This window comes from Pyrus communis, chromosome 13, assembly GCF_963583255.1.
Source record: "Pyrus communis chromosome 13, drPyrComm1.1, whole genome shotgun sequence".
NCBI lineage: Eukaryota > Viridiplantae > Streptophyta > Magnoliopsida > Rosales > Rosaceae > Pyrus > Pyrus communis.
In genome coordinates this window covers 16162177-16176992 of record NC_084815.1, presented here as the reverse complement: position 1 = coordinate 16176992, position 14816 = coordinate 16162177, and positions in this window count along the sequence as shown.

Sequence of the window (14816 nt, the reverse complement as noted above, 5' to 3'; positions counted from 1 at the left end):
AATATAAGCATCAAAATTCTGTGGCAACCGAAAACGAGTCAACAGCATCCTTCTTCTCTGCAGGCTTTTTTAATAAAGGTTCTTAGTTGGACTAGCACATTCATTCACCACATCAGTTTTATGCCCTTGACACTTTCCCAGGTTGAATCGCTAGCACTCGGCCTACACGGGTTTAAAAGGAAATTTCTTTTATCTCACCTGATCGAACCCCACTGCTAAAAATACATTTTCTACTGCTCTTGGCTATGACTTGCACTCTAAGTAATTTCTTTCATGGATGAATTATGTGTAAGCACGCAGCAGACGAACGGATGACAGTCGTTTTCAATTTCCTTCTGTTGGGCATTGCGTACGTGGGAGGTGTTCTTTCTCTAGTGTTTGCTGCTGTAACACTGGTTGAGATTGTAAGTTAAAGGGAATAAGATACCCATATCCTTTTCATTTGATCAAAACTCATAAGCACATTGTTGGTTGTAATTATTGACATTCTGTCCCTACTTAATCAGTTTATTAGTACAAACTTTGATTCTTTGAGTGAAACATCTTGTGCTTCTGGGGGTTATGGATGGGTGAGGAGTGAAATTCTCCTTCCTTTCTTTTTTTTCAAAACAACTGATACTAAAGGAAGAGAGATTTGAACGCGAGACCTCAAGTGCAGTGGTAAACCTGTTAACAGCTTGAGTTATAAGCCAGCTTCTAGCATGCATGATAATTGGATAGAAAATTCACACAAATTTTTTAACTTTTCACGCATCTCTCTTGATTTCTAGCCATTGAATTAAATGAATCAAACAAAAACAACAAACTTAAATAAACAGAAGAATATCAACACCTAAAAAAAGAGTGTACCGTTTTCCGATGGTGCAAGTGTGCATAGAAGAAGTAGCAAAAACGCAAGGAACGTGGCACACCCTAACCCATCAATAGAAGCTTTTGAGGGAGAATCAAAATTCGAAAGTCATGAAAAAGGATGATTGTGGAGGCAGACAAACCCCACTCTCTCATCTCTCCTCTTTACTTTTTACGTGAGCCTTTCTTTCCACATTGGCTCCGTACGCTGCTCTGCTGGGCTCTCGTATCTCTCTCAGAATTCAAGTGCTCCTCCACTTTCTTCCTTTTCACTTCCTTTTTAAATAACATAATTGTGTGCCTTTTTCTATTGCTGTGACTTCCATCTTTCTAAAATACTCTCTTATTTTATTGAGTAATGTTTCGTTGATGTTACTAATCATCTTAAATTATAACTAACATTTGAACTGAGATATATTAATATTGTCGTCTACAAACAAGATAGGATCATAATATTACATGACGGTGTTCTTGGTATACATAAAAATTTCTCTTATTTTTTTAGGAATGGGGCCGGTTTATTCAACATTTTTATGTCTGTCTAAAAGAGCCTAGTTTTCTAAATTTGGTCTAAATAATCTTTTTCAATTACCCCATTTTTGTTAATTATGTCTTCAAATAACAACAATCAAAATTTGCCTGAATAATCTTTTTTCTCAGAGGTATTGTGTATCAATAATCAAATCCAAATCAACTTTGTTTTGGACATAAGCACGATGCTAACACATCGTAACTTGTTAGTCAACTTAACAAGTTTTGATTCTCGCATATGAATCTAATTAAACTCTTGATATTTCTAATATGCCGTTCTAGTGCTTTTATTATATCAAAATGAATCGAACTTTTAACCTAATCTAATCGTAACTCAGTTTCCCATACTTCCTCGCAAGCTAATTACAGGGCATTTGGTTATTTATCATGGTATAAATTAATGAGGGCGGTTCTGTGTTCTTCACCTTTACTGTAAAGTACAAATGATGGAATTTTTTCAAGCTGCAAGATCTTGTGGGACCACTTGTTATGCATATGCTGTGGTAGGGTCAATGAGCTTTACAAAATTGAGACGACAACCATGCAAAGCAAATGCAGTGGCAGCCACAACAACGATAATACAAATGTAGTGAAGTTAAACTTAATTAATAAATTGTTTGGTTGAATTTTTTTTTAACAAATGATAGTATCCATATTAAGAAGAGAGAGTATGTTTAACCTCACAATAAGTTAATAATAATGTGGTTCAAATTTACCTTTGGTAAAATTCACCTTTAAGTTTTTGTTAGAGAAAATGTATTATGGTGGATTTTGAGTAAAAAAAAAAAATTGAATCTTATAATTTCAATAAAAATAATTTTTCTAGATGACACTTTATCGTAGTAGCTGAAAATAATTATATTTATGCATACTAACGTTATTACTCTACTAAATAAATAAATAAAAACAAGTTTCTTCTCTTAGTAAGGTTAAATATCATATTTTCATTAACTTCTCCTTAAACCATAAATATTGATCGACTCAATCTTAATATTGAAACATTTTTATGACCTAAAACAAAATACCCCATAAATAAATCATCATGGTGGCACTTCTATAATGAGTTACTCATCGCATATAAATATATAGAGTTTGAACATACATAAAAATAACTAATAAATCATGAAAATAAAACATTACATGCAAATATCAAATAGTAATTTGTTTGCAACAATAATTACACATAAGAAACTGAGTACTGAGTGTATTTTCTTTGTAAATCTGATGCTCCACATTTGAGTAAAGTCGTATACATGTTTAGTTGGAGGTTGTTTTCAAGTGTTGACATCGTTGATATTCCACTTTCATGGTTTCAAAGTCAGAATTTTTTAGGGCTTTCGTTTGTTTGGGGAATGTTGGTGGAGACGGGAGAGGTGGAGGTGGCTTTCATAAGATTTCCAATGAAGAATATGCTCTATCATATTCGACCCCTCCGGTGGTGGTGCACATGTGAAGTTTCATGCACGTGCCATTAATCGCGTGGAAGGTGAGACCAATTACCAAACAACATAAACAACAAGAGTTCGATTCTAATAAAAAAATATTTTATTTTATTTTATTTGAATGATTTTGAGTAGGTGAGTTTATGTTAAAATAATAAGTGTGACAAGGGTCTGTTTTTTTATTTTATTTTTTATTTTATCAATAACGATGAATTCCATTCCACATCAATAAAGCAATAGAAATTTAGGATGGACTGACTGGAAAATAAAATTATGGTTGAAGCAGAGAAGGTCCACAAACAGGAAAGAAGCTCCATGTTTACCACCAACTGTAATCATACGCTCCGAATTTCCGACTTAACATCTTTTTTTTTAAGAGTTTATATCAAGATAAAGGACCAAAAAGTTTTTCAAAATCCATGGATATCTTCAAAAAGAAATCCTCATAGGAATTTTAATTACGCTCTCTCAGTCAAGAAAAATATGATTAATATCGTAATAAACAAAAAAAATATGTTTAATATTAGGCTAATCTGTTTTTTAATCAAAAGTATGAAGCTAATCTAGGTACTAAGTATATGCAAAGTCGAAATGATTCGTGAAAAGATGTTTATATTATGGTTCAAAAGGTGCTTTAGAAGGCTACGTTCTTATGACATGTCCGACCTATATTTCCACAAATACGTTTTAGGTAGGCCATGGAACATTGTGCACTCCCTCCCACAGGCCACCCCCAAAGTAGACGCAATCCGACGGTGCAAAACTCAATTGTTGATTCTTCCGTGTCGAGATCGTGTGGGAGATAAGCATAAGATAAGTGAATAAGTTCTTGACCTCTTTGGATGGTTTGAAAAAATTAATAAAATTTTGACTGTTTTGGCAAAAGAAACAGAAATATGGTGCGTTTGATCTTTTGTCCCAGCAGCCAGCCGGCCCAGCACCACTTCTTTTTAGGAAGCATTTTTCTATCTTCGGAAATATCAAAACTTTCTTTTGAATTAAAAAGAATTCAGATTTGTAAATTCTACATGAAGATTTTTCCGTAGCATTAATAATAATAAAAAGCAGCAACAAAGTTTCCAACAGAAAATCTAAATGCAATGTGTCATGGCGTGAATTGTAAGCCATCAACTTTGCTGGCTCTGCCAAAATTGGCAGTAGCTTCATAGTTTTTTTTAATTGATAATTAAATGCATTTAATTAGTTTTATTGTTGTTTTTTATGGTAAAACATTTATTATAATAGTTTAATGTAATAAAATAATAGTTTGTTTGACATATTCGGTGGAAATCAAAATTTTAAAAGATCTCAAAGTACGATATAAGTTGTTAAATTTAAATTGTATGTTTAAAATTTGACATCCTTCTTCGGAGATGCCATTTTTTTTTTTTTTTTTTTTTAAGAATAGAACTTTTGGACATGCTCTTAATCATTTTGTTTTTTTTACCAATGTTCGAATAGTTAAAAATCTCAAAATATAATAGAAATATGTGTATTAGGCTAATTCAAATTAATCCAACTTTGTATAAGATTAAATTAGTTTAGCCTATTGTTTGGACTCAAAATAATACTTTAGGCCGAGCCCATGTTGTCCTCGATCCAATAAGAAGTATCAAGAATATTCCCACTTTGGGCCTGGCCCAGTGGAATTCGGCCAAATCCTATCACAAGATTGTTCCGCCTGGATAAGGGTGAAGTGGTTGAATCTTAGTACAATAAGGATTCTTCAGAAGCTAAGCATGCTTCGAATCAGAAAAGATGTCAAGAGTTAAGGGTTGAATCTGAGTGATTAAAGAGCTCGGTTCAGAATTCTATAGGAGATAGGATTGGTCGAGACCAAATCAGATTGGGTTGAGGAACTCTAGCCCAAGTAAAATTCTAACTCGATCGTTGAGGAAATTGCTACTATAAATAGAGAAGAGAGTGCATCATTCAAAGCCCTCCAAATCAACACACAACTACCCTTCGCAAACAACCTCTCAAAAACCTTGAGCTTTTTATTTTCTTTTTTCCCGCCAACACATCTTTAGTTTAGATAAACAGCATTGTGGAGGCAACTGACAACATCTTCAGTTTGGATTAAACAACATTGGAGCCATAGAATCAGCTAACCGATGAGCACACTTCTTCGAGACCGACTAGTTATTTATCCAAGTCTTCGTTAACAAGGATTTTCGAGTCCTTGTTGGAAAATGTCATCTTATTAGCATTCTCGACGAAGTGAGGTGTTACCAGATTACTATATTCGGCACACTGAAAATCAAATTTAATATTGAACATCGTAGAACTAGCAAACAGTGCCGGCCACTCCCCTATAAATAGCCCTATTATTTGACTAAAAAGCCAAGCTATTTGCTACCCACAAACTCCTAAACACATTCTTTTAAGAATTCTAACTTTGACATCGAAGATTCTTCGGCCAAAGCTCCCCATTTATCGTGAGCGCATGAGGCTTTCGGCCTTAATCTTAGGTGTTATTATTTTATAGGTGCATTTTCGTCAAATGAGAAGATGGCGGAAATTTGCATCCACAAGGTGTTACCAAGTTACTATATTCGGCACACTAAAAGCCAAATTTGATATTGAACTTCGCAGAACTAGCAGCCTTGTCTTCAGGCTCTAGAACCCGAAGGCCGAGATGTGTTCCTTCCTCAGCCGCAGTCACAAGATCAAGAAGTCAGCAGCCTCCCAACACCACACCAACATTCATTTTACTCCCCGGCCGAACTCGGTCGACGAGTTGGCACCCCCACATTCAACTGAAAGACGTAATTAGCTTATTAATTACTCGGCATGTGCGCCGCGTAAGCTAGCTAGTTTTTAGGGTCAACACCTATTCAATAATACGAAAATATTAAATTTTACCAAAAGAAAAATAGGAAAACTAATGAAATGGCATGAAATTTTTGAGTTTTAACGATAAGGACAAAATAAAGGGTAAAGTGAATAGTACCATGATTGACTTTTGTAAAAAAAATGTGTTTTTCGTTAAAGTAAACAGTACCGATAGCTTTTCGTTAAAATTTCCAAGAAAAATAGAGAAAAATTGTTGCTGCACAATGAATTGCCCTTTTGATCTGTAAGTTTTGCTAGCTTTCCACTTTAGTCCCTATCATTTCAATTTGACAAATTTTAATTTACCCTATGCAATCAAGTCAAAAATGTAAAATCCATCAAATTGAGAAATTGAGTACCAAGGTTATAAACTGGGGATGTGCTATCCACACACCCCAACTTACTTCTCACATACCCCTTGTTAATTTCTGTCCGTTGATCTTCTTCAATTCATCTGATCCGACGGTCGAAAATTAGAAGGGTGTGTGAGAAGTAATATGGGGTGTGTGGATATCACACCCCATAAAATGAACTCAGTTATTGAATTTGATCAAAACCAACTATTGCTGACATATTAATTAAATCTCGATGACGTAAAGATTAAAAATTTAGAGAATGATAGTCTATTATTAACCACGTACTAATTGAGATTTGAAAAGGAAATTGTTATTGGCACTCCAAATTTTCTATATTTCAAAAGAAAAATACACTTGTAAGGAATGTAGAATGAGATTTTTGGAATAACAATAATATTTTCCTTGGAAAATTTTAACCAATTTCCCAAATAAAATAGGCAATTCAACAATTGGGTGACTCAGTAAATGAAAATGAATTTTAGGTCTGTATTCTGCACTGGTATGTCGTGAGTTCGATTTTTTATGCTGGTAAAACGCATGATAGTATCCACAACATATTAAAATACTTCTGTAAGTCTTTCTGACTCCCGAAAAGATGAATTGTCATATCTAAACTACCAGCTAGTCTTTTTCAAAAAAAAAAAAAAAAAAAAAAAAAAAAACCAAAACTTTAGTTTAAGAAACGTGCAACCCTGTTAAACATGCAACCCATATGCGACGCGCTAGCAGAACGCGTGACGATAGCTTCCAAGATTAACCGCCAAAGCCATAGAAACAGGAAACCGCGACGGCAACCGCAACGGCTCCGCGGTTTGTCTCCAAGATATTAAAGGGCGTGGGGCCCACCGGAGTCGGAGGAAAGCAGAGGAGAGGGAGAGAGCACAAAAAGCGGTGACGAGCCGCTGCCGACGCGAAACTCAAAACGCATCTCAATTATTTTCACATCTCATCGACCGACTTCGCATCGCCACGCGACGCTCGGGTGAGCTTAACCACCGTCCGATCCGAAGCATCACATGGAGAGACAGTACACGAACTAATAAACAAAACGTTACCGCCCAACGTCATTTTGGCTCCATGCGGCGGTTAATGTATTTATGCGTAAAACTTGGACCGGTTCATAGTATCCCTCTTCCAAGACTAACCACTCTAGTTTACGTTTGGTTAAAAGTTAACCATGGTAAGCTAATCAACGATATTCACTAGGGATATGGGCGTCTGTGCAATTATCTTATTAATATTTGTCTTAATCTTGATTACTTAGTTTGGTTGGAGATTACCCAACAAAAGATGAAAATTATTTGGAGATTTGACTCTCTAACTTTTCTAGACGATTTCATGGACTCCAATTGTTTGACTTATGCTATTACTTTTAGTAAGGTGAATGAGGGCTTTAGGTGATGTATTGCCATTGGGCGGTCGGATAACAAATTTCTCACGTGTTTGAACATATTTTTTGTGCAATCAATCACACTTTAATGTTCTGCTTAATTACAAACGATACTACGAAAGGTTCAATAATTACAGTAGAGATCGTTTTTGTATAGAAAAAAGGAAATGTGTATTTGTTTTAGAGTGGGGTTGTTATGAATGACTTTACTTGGACGTTATTGGCTGCATTAAGTTGATTTCAACAAGTGAATTAACTTCGTCAACTTAAGATGGTGCTTTACAGTAGTGGCGAAAAATAATTATGTCAATTCTCCTCTCCCTAGCAACTAAATGTGTAGGTCGTTAACGCTATCACTCAACTAATAAAAAGAATTAAGAATGTTATCAATTTTAACAAATTATATTTAGCATCCTTGTGATTTAGGATGTGGTGCTTTCGTCTTTGTCTTTTGAAATTGGCACTTTAGTATCAGAAATTACGAATTGTTACATTACTGACTCTTTCACTTGCATTATCAATTTAGCTACTATTTTTTACACTACGCTCAATCAGCCAGACATTTGGTAATGAAGTAACATGTGTTCAGTCAAGATGGCGAACCTTTTCAGACTGATGCGGATTGAGCATCTTGCTCGACCTTGGTTATCTAATCTCGTCTCTTCGAGTACCATTTTGGCCACATTTACATCCCATTCTAGGTCTTTGCTACTGACCGTGAGCTGCCACGTGGCCTAATTGACATCTGGGTAGACCTGTTCTTAGCGACTTGTGCCATAAAGCTATCAGCCTGCCTATGTGCCTCTAGCGGTTGGAAAGCTCTTTACATATCCTAGTCGGGCTAAGCTTATAGGCAATCAACTTTAGCGCTCGGGAGTATCCTCTACTAAACCCCTTGGACCTTAGACTTTTCGTGGCTTCTTTCCTGACGTACACTACTATGTGAGCCTAAAAGTGCCCAATATTAACACCTATAATCAAGACAGATTAACATGTGTTATGGGTAAAAAGAACATAGCTTATGTGTGATATAGGTTGATTATTATAAAAAAAAAAAAAAAAAAAAAAAACACAATATCGTATACGCAGATAACTTGTGATGCAAGTTGATTAGAAAAAAAAACACAAATCTATGATATAGGTAGCTTACACGTGATCATCTACTTATTCGATGAGTAAATAAGAATAAAAATATTTGACGAAAAATTTTCAACTCAAGCTCCACTAGGTTCACAACAAAATGAAAAAGTAAAGAAATAAGAAGAAATAAGGAGACTCAGGCAAAATCTGAGTTGGTAACGGGGTTGGCACATGCCTTCCCACAATTACCAAAAAGAATTTAGGCACAACCTTTTCCATAGTTATAGAAGGGAATGATACTTATAAAATTAGATTTAGGAGAAATTAGGTTCACATCTTTCCTTTTGCTACTCCTTTGATTAAAACCTTATTCATTTTCATTTTTTTGATCAAGGTCCTTGATATTAATAGCATCATTAATTATTTCAACAATTAAATATTTTTTATTTCAAAATATATTCATTTAATGTTAAAAATGTTACAATTAGTATATTTATATTTATGGTTAAAATTTTTATCATATATTTTTAGTTTTAGTTTCTACTCATTTTTAATTTGCAACTCTTTTTTAATTTGTACTAATTTTCTTTTGAGTTTTAATTTGTACCCATATACTAATTTCTTTTTGTGCCCATATTTTATAAAGTTTTATTTGTATTTGGACCCATATTTTTTTATTTATTTGTACCCATTTTTAATTTTGCTAAATGTACCCATGCTAATTATATGTACCATTCATGTAATTTTTTTCAAAATTTTAATCTTAAAATGTACTCATTCTTAAATATACCAATTTGTTATATGTAAAATGTACCCTTATATATATATATATATATGTCACATCCCCGCCCGGGTCGGATCATTTCCCGGGCCCGCTCCACCACCATAGCACGATATTGTCCACTTTGTGCTTACCATTCCCTCACAGTTTTGTTTTTGGGAACTCACGAGCAACTTCCTAATGGGTCACCCATCATGGGATTGCTCTAACCCCATTCTCGCTTAACTTCGGAGTTCCTATGAAACTCGAAGCCAGTGAGCTCCCAAAAGGCCTCGTGCTAGGTAGAGATGAGAATATACATATAAGGATCACTCCCTTGGGCGATGTGGGATGTCACAATCCACCCCCCTTAGGGGCCCGACGTCATCGTCGGCACATCACGGCCAGGGTTAGGCTCTAATACCAAATTGTCACATCCCGGCCCAGGACGGATCACTTCCCGGGCTCGCTCCACCACCGTAGCACGATATTGTCCGCTTTGGGCTTACCATTCCCTCACGGTTTTGTTTTTGGGAACTCACGAGCAACTTCCCAATGGGTCACCCATCATGGGATTGCTCTAGCCCCCTTCTTGCTTAACTTCGGAGTTCCTATGAAACTCGAAGCCAGTGAGCTCCCAAAAGGCCTCGTGCTAGGTAGAGATGGGAATATACATATAAGGATCACTCCCCTGGGCGATGTGGGATGTCATATATATATATAATCTATTCAATTTTTTTTTCGAATCCATTTTTAAACTTATATGGGTACATTCTTTTTTCTTTGATTTGAGAATATATCCATGTTAAGTTTAATCGAAGAAATTTACTAATTTTATTAAGCCTAATATCTTTTTTTTTTTTTTTTTTTTTTTTTTTGTGATTTTGAAGAATGTACCCATGTTTTGATACAATAATTTCGTTATTAATTTTGATGAATGTACCAATGTTTATATATATATATATATATATATATATATATATATATAGACACACACACACACAATAGTATATTTATATTTTAATATTTTTAATCCCACAAATTATGGTTTTTTATTTAAAATCTCATTAATATAAACAACTATAAATTTCAATTTTTAATTTAAAAAATATAATAACGTACATATAAATAAATTATTACATTAATTTCAGGGACTTGGATCAAAAATTGAAAATTAACAAGGTTTCAGTCAAAGAATATTCATAGTTAGGGACCGCATTCAAAGTCTCCCTTAAATTTATATAAGTTTTCTCTTTTTAATTGTGTGTATCTAGTTCTTGTAGTAATTTTCTAACTGTTGTCTAGGTTCCAAAAAAACTTCAAAACCCTCATCCACAAATAGAAAGAGAACATGCCAACAAAAACACTTTTTAAATTTCTAATAGTTTAAATTGAATATTTGTTTTCACTTTGTATAAGATTTCTTTGTTTGCATTTTAAAATAATAGTTCCTTGTCCCTCTAACGCTTGAATTTCTTTCCACCCCAATTAATGTCTTTTGTTAGTGTTAATGGAATTATTCGAATCAATCACATTGGTATCACCTCAAGTGGTATATCTGTAATATGTGTTTCCTTTTGTCTTTTTTTAACAACTTTCTTAATTGCATGTATCATGAAATTAAAATAATTAAAAATTTAACATTATTAAGATGAAGCCGAGCCTGGTAGCGTAGGTATGTAACTAAATAAGGCACTAAAGCGATTGATCGGTGATAGAGCTTTGGTTAGGCAAAGCATGGTGTTTAAAATATGTTCACTACTTTTGTGAAATCATTTTAAGCACACCTTAAGTTACTCGGGTTAGTAAGGACGCTCCATCCTTACGAATGGGGTAGCCAACAAACAAACACACAATACAAACATTATTAAGATGAAAACAAATTGCACATGACTTGGAATTAACTATGCAACTAACGTCTAATTTCACAACACTTTTAGAATTTGATAATGGAAGAGACGACGAAATATGTAAGTTATATTGTAAATGACTTCACACAAACCAAAGTGCACACACACCATGTCACCATTGGATATGCTTGACAAACAAGCATACTAGCGTAGTAATTCGATTGTTGACACTGAATCTCACATTGATATAATGAAAGACTTTGCATCAGCTTATAATTAGTAAGTTGGGCTATTTTTAATATTGTCATTTGAGTTTATGGTGGAACCATAACTTTCTTCATAGTATCAAAGCATGTTTGTCCCACGTGTGAAGTCAAACAGCCACACGCTCTCCACATCACCTTGTTGTGTTGTTCACGTATTAGAATTGAAAATTCGCCACACGTGGGGGACTGTGTTAAGCATGAATCGCACATTGATGAAAAATAGAACCTTACATTGGCGTATAAGTTGAGCTACTTTTCATATTGTCATTTATACTAAAACCACAACTTTCTTTCGTGATAGAAGGGACATGGGGTTGTCATGTATTTTACTATAAAAAATAGGCCACAATTCGATCTCCGTTTAGTTTACTTATCTAAAAGTAAAACACTAAATTTCAAACTTTAAAGCTTACATACTAAACCGAAAATAATTTAAGTTAATTTAGTTTGTATCGGTTCATAACTAGAGCAATAAAAAAAATTATTGAGTGGTTATGATACAACACGTAACATGATTTATTTTACTTATATCGCCTTTTGACAACACATAGTGCAGATGAACTTGGATTTACCATTTCCGATTTAGTTATTAATTTGGGTTATTTAGTATATAACTAGGGTTGAATTTCTTTCCCCCAAATTTCTCGAGTGCCACGTGGGTGAGTTATTGTGTTAATGTGAAGCAAATGACGATAATAGTCACCGACTTGCTTTAATGAGACAGGAATAATATGACACTCACCTTAAAATTAAGAGTTTGAATTAATTTTCTAACCAAAAGCCTCAGATTTCTATTTGTGTAGAAGAGACTTAGGATTGGTTTGGTATTGTTGTGTTTTGAAAAAAAAAATGTTTCTGCTGTGCTATAAGAATAATCTCATTTTTGCTGCTTCATGTTTTCAGCTTTTTTTTCACTCAAAACTGTGAAAAATAAACTGTTTTTAAGTTTTTACCAAACATGTTTTTGAACTCAACTTTTTTTTTTTTTTTTAATGTCTAGTTTTTATAAAAGTACATTAATACCAAACTAGTTTGTAACTATTTTTTTTTTCACCCAAAAAAATAGGCCGAGCTACAGCTAACAGTGAGTGCCTCCGTGCCTAGGTGGAGCCGATGCGAATGACTGTACCTCTTCAAGGTGATGCTGCTCCTTAATGAAGACGATGATGCTTTTTGTTTTTAGTTGTTTACTTATTTATTTTTAGTTTTGTTAGTTGTAATTTCTAAATCTTTAAAAATAAAAAATAATGATTATTCCATGTGACACCATATAATCAGTTAGGTGGGAATTATTTATGTGCAACATCTGCACGCTAAAAAAAATGTAACAGAAAGAAGAAATGACCAAATTAATTTCCGAGACTCATTTTTAAGAATTAAATTGATGAATTTTCTAGGATACCCAATCTTTTATTTCAAGAACCATTTTAATTAGAATGTCTAATTTTTGGGACCAATTATGATACAAATCCTTATATATTGGTGTTGTCTTTTATATTGTATATTACATATTTTGATTATCTAACAATGGATACAAGTTCAAGGTAAAATATCATCGAGGCACCGCATAATCAACGGAGTTTCCATTCACTTGTTGGAGCGAGTATGTTAATGACAACCCAAATCCACTTTCCTTATCATTATCTTTACGCCAAATCATCATGTCATGTTGTTCATCGAATACAAATATAATCTTTTTGTAACGTCTAACTTTAAGTGTTTTGCTTTCCTTGCCAAATATTATAATTGAACCATCACACATGCTCAATCTAGCTCTAGAATATACTCAAATTATGGGCTATTGTTGCTAGAGTAAATATTCAACAAGTGGCACATTTCAACTCAAAGGTTTGTTCATGCATGTGCATTTCATATCTCTATTTGTGTTGCATTCTATCTAGTTTGATTGTCTAGTTAATTTTGCGCGCTGACTTCCAGCTATCTAGACACACATATTAAGACAGCCTACATGGGCTGACTAACACCTTTCTGATGGTAGTCAGTTTCTAGTCATTGATCTGCCTAGATCTCATTTGTAGCTGACAAGTGTCCTGAAGACAAGTTGGCTGATGGAAATTCTTATTTCCTTGGGTATATTTGTTCCCTAGGGTTTCATTTTGTTCTTGGGGGTTTAGAACTTAGTTTTAGAGAGAGGGAAGGAGAGAGGGAGAGAGAGAGAGATCTTCCTTAAAGGCTTGAAGCTTGCATCTTCTCCATTGATGAACCCTAATTGCCAAACCTTCCTCATGCATCAAACACCCAATCATTGTCTATTACGGTGGGTCACATTGTTTTAAGGTTTTGCATTTATGTCTTGGTATGGTTTTAAGCTTTAAATTCATTTTTTTAGACCACACTTTTGGATTCAAGTTAGATTCTTCCTTTAACTGTTTGACTAGAGAATCTGACTGGTCATTTGAATCTAGATTTCATGTGCATATCATAAAATCATATCATATCATTAATCATGTTGATCTTGGCGCCACAAAGTGAAGAGCTCAGGAGAAGCTGCCATCTCGTGAAGACCGAAGGAGTCCATCTCATGTAAGGCAAGGTTGCACAAAGGTAAAGCTACTCCATATATAGGGATCTAGGAATTGAGATTGTGTGATCTTTGTATAAACTTTTGTTTACGCTAGTGGATTGGACTCAGTGGAGAGTCCTCGGTTTTTTAACCCAAAGATGGGTTTTTCTAGCCAAAAATGTTTTGTGTTCAAGCTATGTTTATTGTGTCACACATCCCACATACACATACATGGTACATATATCTGTTGAACAATTAAATGATATGTGCTCACTGTCATGCTCACTTGACACATTAACTTACAACGATCTATAGCGTTACTAACTACGATAGTTTTTGTGAACTGAAATTGGTATTTAAATATCAGATTTATCGACTAACAAATATATCTTAGTTGATTGGAGGGCTCGACTGGTCAGTTCAGCGTATTATAATTTTTATATATAGGATATTCTACCTGATACCAATTTCACTTTTACAACACATCAATATGTCATGTGATAAATACACCATGTAAGTAATCATCTTAGTAAGGAAATATATTAAACAAGTGTTATCAGACTATGTATTCAAAGAAATTTCCATTCATTTGACACAATAAAATTGTTAACGACAACTTAAACTCCACCTCACTCGTTATTATCTTCATACTACATCAGCATGCCACGTTATTCATGAAATACAGAATCTCATATTTGGTTAGACATGGCAATGCACATTGTCAGCACATGATCCAAGATTAGGAAAATATATTTTTTCGTGTGGAAAATAGGGAAAGTAAGAAGCGTAAAAAAAGAAAAAAAGACCGAAGAGGCATCTTGTGTGAAAAAAATAGGAACCGTTGATTACCATGATTCTCTCTCTCACTCTCTCTCTCTCTCTCTCTCTGTGTAACCCTGGTTATATTTTTAACAACCCACAGTCGTCTGCTTT